Source organism: Etheostoma spectabile, chromosome 9 (genome assembly GCF_008692095.1).
Source record: "Etheostoma spectabile isolate EspeVRDwgs_2016 chromosome 9, UIUC_Espe_1.0, whole genome shotgun sequence".
NCBI classification, from domain to species: domain Eukaryota; kingdom Metazoa; phylum Chordata; class Actinopteri; order Perciformes; family Percidae; genus Etheostoma; species Etheostoma spectabile.
In genome coordinates this window covers 7598911-7604759 of record NC_045741.1, presented here as the reverse complement: position 1 = coordinate 7604759, position 5849 = coordinate 7598911, and the positions used below count along the sequence as shown (strand labels likewise).

General features: G+C 42.1%; 1 protein-coding gene and 1 long non-coding RNA gene across 2 annotated transcripts in view; one reads left to right on the top strand and one right to left on the bottom strand.

Annotated features, from left to right (window-relative positions):
* Nucleotides 1–5849, top strand: part of LOC116695263 (uncharacterized) — a 62364-nt gene that overhangs the window by 50496 nt on the left and 6019 nt on the right. The gene's annotated exons all lie outside the window — the stretch shown is intronic.
* The window catches only part of tns3.2 (tensin 3, tandem duplicate 2), a 56991-nt gene continuing 53769 nt past the window's right edge, over nucleotides 2628–5849 (bottom strand). Inside the window, exon 28 of the transcript XR_004333392.1 lies at nucleotides 2628–2670. The gene's annotated coding sequence lies outside the window, so the exon portion shown is untranslated. The remainder of the gene's footprint in view (nucleotides 2671–5849) is intronic.

The window sequence follows — 5849 nt, the reverse complement described above, 5'->3', positions numbered from 1 at the left end:
AACCTTTTTTTGAGAAAAGCAACCCAAAGTCATGCTGCGGTGGACAATCATGTAGCGTTAACCGGCAATCAGACTCGTCAGGCCGTATTGCTGCGGGCGAAACAACACTGCCTCTATTGCTGCGACAACAAAGTTTTAAACACTATGATGGTAAAAAAAAATGAAACACAAGCACTGAACTGCCCAGGATTTTGTCTAACAGCAGGTGACTGTGTCCTTCAACAACAAAGCAGTCGCTTCATCTCTAGCTTTGTCTCTTTTCTTTCTCTCTTCATCAGTGAACTGAAGCTGCCTTCAGGTATGTTCGAAGTGTTGGTTTCCCTGCTGTTACCAAAACTTTGAATATTCACTGTTGAAAAGCACTGTAGCTTTGGAGCTCAATAAATGGTATTCGGTACAGTGACGATCAGACACTAGAGGCTGCTGGGGGCAGTCGGATGCCTTTCGTCCCTTCATTTCCTCCCAGCATTACCCTGGCAACCCTTGGTTACATTTGAAGGGTGTGACAGGAGAGATGTGGAGAGATGTATTGGAGGCTCTCCACACTGGTGCCTATTGTGCAGCCATCCCAAACAACCCTTTTTTATTTCTGTCTGCCCCTCTCATTTTATGTTTCCCTCCACTCAGAGTTTATTTACTTTTTCTATCTTCAATTAATCAGTTGATTGATTTTTTTTGTTGATTTGACTCTGAGCACCCCTCTGTCCTGGTCCCCTTTTAAGGCTCTGCTTTCTTCCCTTGACAGCAGACAGAAAGAAAACTGGGTCATGGCATCCAAGACTCACTACTTTGTTCCAACATTCTGTAAAGTTTTTAAGTGCACAGACAAATCCAAATAAAAGACAGGAAATAAAAGAGAAAAGGAGAAAGAATGAGGCTGAAACTGAAGATGGAAAAAACATAGTTGAAATGTGAACCAGAGGTACGTTGGGTCTAATAAAACATTGTGTAGAGAGGCAGGACCCAGCACAAAGAGACGCACAAACACCATTTCACTGACTTTCCTCACACAAACCAAAACACGCACAGCACACTAACATGTAAGTTGTGTAATAATCTTTAAGGGAAATTACACTTTATTGCATTTTTGGTCTTCTGGTCTGGTTTTCATAGTTTTGTGCATCATTTGTATCAGTTGATAACATGATAACATTATACAAGAAATACAAGCAGTCAGATGATCAGAGTTCATCCAGATGGTCTAAACCATTTTGTTTGCGGGTTACCCTAAAAGTGAGCACACTTGAAATGTAATCACTCCATGCACCAAAAAGAACTGTGCACAACTACAGTAATTACAGCATGCCAAAGTTGAACCAGCAAGTTGGTCTTTAAACTGTGATGGGTGTTTACAACAGACAGTTTGGGCCCTAATGTAACTTTCAAATTCTCTAACAAACAAGTTTGTCTAAAAACCTGATTGTCTTACGTATTTTAGTGATATAGTTTCATCACCTCCAAAAGGAACTTGGTATGTATCTTTTTATTGTTCTCATTGAGATGATACGATAAAACCTACCACCCCAATGAAGGTAAGCCCCAAGTTGTTACAAACCTTTTGAAGCTGCGTAATTGACTTTTTGGCCACTTGGAAGGGGCAGCTAAAAAAAAAAAAAAGTACGTATTTTATGAAGTTAATGTGGTAAATGTGTCGGCCAACAGTTGCTTATTTAAACATTCAGCAGACACCGAGCAACACTAGCATTGATTAAGAGTCGTGTTTGTGTTCACCTGATACATAAAGTCAGATGTTTACTTACTTTTAGCTCTGTTTTTGGTCTCCACCAACTCCTGAGAAAAATATCCGTCTCTTTACCTACTTCTGTCAATGCTCCCCTCTGTACACCAGCCAATCAGAATCTTTTTTTGTTGGAAACAGTTGCTGCTGCTGTTGATTGATTGCTATACAGCCCAAAACACTGAGCTGAAAGAGGCTAACAATTTCTGATGGTTATATATATATATATATATATATATATATATATATATATATATATATATATATATATAGTGTTTATGTAAAATATTAGTTAGAGTAGCTTAAACGAGGCAAAATGTATTTTAAGATGCGTCTGTCCCCAAACACGCCTTCCTGCACAGCTGATTTGATCTGAACTGAAATGGTAAATTGACTGAATCAGCAAAAGTAAGTCATCGCATATAATTGCAATGGCATGAGAGCCGACACTCTCTCACACACACACACACCACACACACACACCACACAACACACACACACACACACACACACACATACACACACAAATAATCCCTCACTCATTAGGGTATGTTGGGATGCTGATGTAATGCAAGTTAATCTGTTGGCCTCTGGTTGGCTCGGTGGCCCAGCGGGAGTTCTTTGTGTGGGACATTACCCCGGCCCCGCCCCCTGGAGACAGTTTCATTAAGACTGACGCTGATACCCAACAACCCAGACCTTTTGTGTGTGTGTGTGTGTGTGTGTGTGTGTGTGTGTGTGTGCGTGCGTGCGTGCGTGTCTGTGTACAGAAACGGTGTGTTTCAGTTAGTTATACCAGAGACAATGCAATGAAGAGGCCAGCCATATAAGCACTGCTTTCTCAGCATGTGCCTGAGAGCACGTTTAGGCGAGAAAGGTAGTGATTTGGCGTGTGTGTGTGTGTGTGTGTGTGTGTGTGTGTGTGTGTGTGTGTTTCATAAAGCCACACCCACAAACTGTCTGAGTCTCTGATGCGGCAGAGTATTAGGACCATATTTCTGGGGTGTGTTTATGTTTCGCTATTGTGTCAAACACAAAACACAAACACATGAATCTAAAACATGAATCACCTTCCGTGATGTGGAGTAACACTGATTTCCTGCTCATACAACTTCACATACAGGTGTGTTTGTGTGTAAGGGGTCAGTTACCAATAGGGGTCAGTGATATTTCTGTTAAGAAATCCACACAGGAATGTCTTTTTAACTAAATATGGTTCAAATGTTCATCACATTGACACAAAAGTCTACTTAGATATACACTGTGTTGGGTCATTTTGTCAAAAAAACAGAGCTCTTGAATAAATAGTGTTATCAGAATGACACAGTTCGGCTCTTAACGTGTCTAGGGTAAGTTCATTCCCATAAAGTGTGCGTTGTAAAGAGAAGCCTGGCAGTGGGGGGGTGTGGGCTAACCTCCGGGCAGCAACAACGGCTAGCTCTGACCGAGAGTTGCCTACGAGCGGCCAGCCCATCACGGCATCTTTCAGCGATCCTTTTTCCAGTTTTTCGTTGTTGGTTGGTCCAAAACTCTCCCTCTCAAGTAAGGGTGGGAAAAAAAATTGATTCACGTATGTATCCTGATTTCTTTTGCAATGATTTAAAAAAACAAAACACAAAATATTTGTTTTTTTATACAGTACCCCCGACGGCAACTACATCATATTCGTTTCCAGCAAAAACGAGTGAAAGCAGAAAATACGTTATAGTATGTTATGTAGTTGTTTACAATTTCAATAAATGTCAGAGTGACTGACTAACATGACATAACTTTTTTAGGAATGGCTCATGATATATTGTCTCTAGAGGTGATTATTCATCTTCTATTCATGCTCTGTTGTTAAAGAAGGAAAAGAAAGTCGCGATACGCAATACTATCAAATCACAACACAAATCGAATCAGAACCTATCTATTGTGAAAAAATCGAATTAGGACAAAAGCAAATTGTCCCCGCCCCACTCTCAAGGTTGTTCAGCAGCACAGTCGCTCAACAGGACACTGCTACCCAGCAGTCTTACCACACCTGAGCCACCAGGTTAATTACTAAGCTCCACCCACTACCAGCCAGCCAGAAGAAAGAAGGGACCACTAATGGGACTACTAAAGGAAACGCATGCTCACCCTAACAATGAGTACTTCTGTTAAACAAGACTTGGTCTAGACCTAGTATGTTGTGTACTGAAGTAGCTAATCACATGACATGCTTTTCAATGTAATCATGCTATTTTCAACAAGTGTTATTGTGTAATTAATGTTACTTTGTTAAACAACCCGAGGTTTCACCCCATGGCAATCATGAACCATAGCCTCTAATGTTAGTTTTTATGCACCATGTATTCATGGAAAAAACTGAAACCTCCACTGTACATTTACTACCAACACACAACTTAACTCTCTAGATACTCTTATCTGTAGTATAAAGCCTACATACTTCATTACAAGTAAAAGTTCCACATTCAAAACTTTCCTTTATTGAACTAGCTTACCAGAAAAATCAACTGAATTGTAGGGCCGAAGACGTAACAAGTTAACCTGACAAGCCCAGACCCACATCAAGATGTTGGGTCTGGGAACTCAGCGTAGGCAGGGCTCAATCCGAGGGGCGGGATAAATGGTTATCATTCAGTTCAATTCAGTTCAGTTCAGTTCAGTTCAGTTTAATTCATATAGAGCCAAATCAAATTCAAATTCCTTTCAAATTCCTTTCAAATTCCTTTCAAATTCCTTTCAAATTCCTTTCAAATTCCTTTCAAATTCCTTTCAAATTTCTTTCAAATTCTTTCAAATTCCTGATAGTGCTACTACCAACCAGAGCAACGCTGGTTGAGAGAATAAACTTTTGCCGTATCCGGTCGGCAAAACTCCAAACACAACTTCCTTTTTTAAGAAAGACTTCAGTGCTTAAAGTCTTCCAGAGTCGCGGCCAAAGCTGAATCGAAAGACCGCTGTTCGCCAGCAGCAGCAGCAGCAGCAGCAGCAGCAGCAGCAGCAGCCATCTTCTTTGTTTTCAAGTAGCAGGGAATTCACGCGGAACCGTAGCAGCTCTGCTGTACTTACGTTAAGCCCGCCCACCAACTCTATACACAATGTGATTGGCCTAACCAGAATTTGTTTTTCAGCTCGCAAGCCAACGGAGAGTTGCTTGACTGACCCTGGCTGCAAATTACATTTGCTGCCGCTAGGATGTGTCTAGATTTCTAGGCTAGTGACAAGTAGCCTAAAATGTAAATATTAAAGTAAAGAACAAGTACCTCAAAGTTCTACTTAAACACAGTACTTATGTAAATGTATGTACCACCTGTGATAAACTGGGTAATTAGTACCACTATATCGTCAAATTACTGAAAGCTGAACACATACTGACCATGTTTGGCACAGTAACAAAGCCTTGCATAACAAATAAAAAAGAAAGTTTGTTGGCCTGGTCGCAGTCAGCCCTGCAGGCTGTGTCCCCTCAGCCCACCGAATTAAAAATAGGAGAGGGATTATTTGTGGGCTGGTGTGGTTTCAGTGTGTGAGATGGACTGTGCATTTGCTTCTCTGTGCAGCCAGAGCAGAAGCGCCGCACTTAGCATGGGCTTTAAATAGCTAACTCAAATAAAGTGAGAGGCGGCCGGGGATCAGAGGCTGAGAGGGACTCTGTGAGGGAGGCATTCCCGAACGGAAGCCGGCCATTGGATTTCCAACCAGCGAGCAATGCCAGGAATGTGATGTCGTCCAGCAGCAGCAGCGGCCGCAGCTGTGAAAACCGCGGGGCCACCAGGTGCTGGTCGGTCGCCTCCACCTGACAGGAAGTTCGGCAGGAAGTGCAATCAGAGGTCTAGCTAGGGGACAAAATGGCAGCAGGTGACTCAGCAGAGAGAGGACAGGAGCCAAACTGAGCAGACCCTCTGTCAGGCCTTTTTTAAACTTCTATCAAGCCCGGAAAATCTGTGGATCACTGAAAAGGGAAGAGGACTCCCACTCCGAAAGAGCCTCTTTCTCATCGAGTAACCGCTCTTCCACACTTTGCCTCCTGTTTTACACACTGTGTTAAATTTCTATTCTTTCTCATCCTTTTTACCTTTTGACGGCCTTCTTTGTGTGCAGGCTGTGGGAAAGTTTCCCGTAA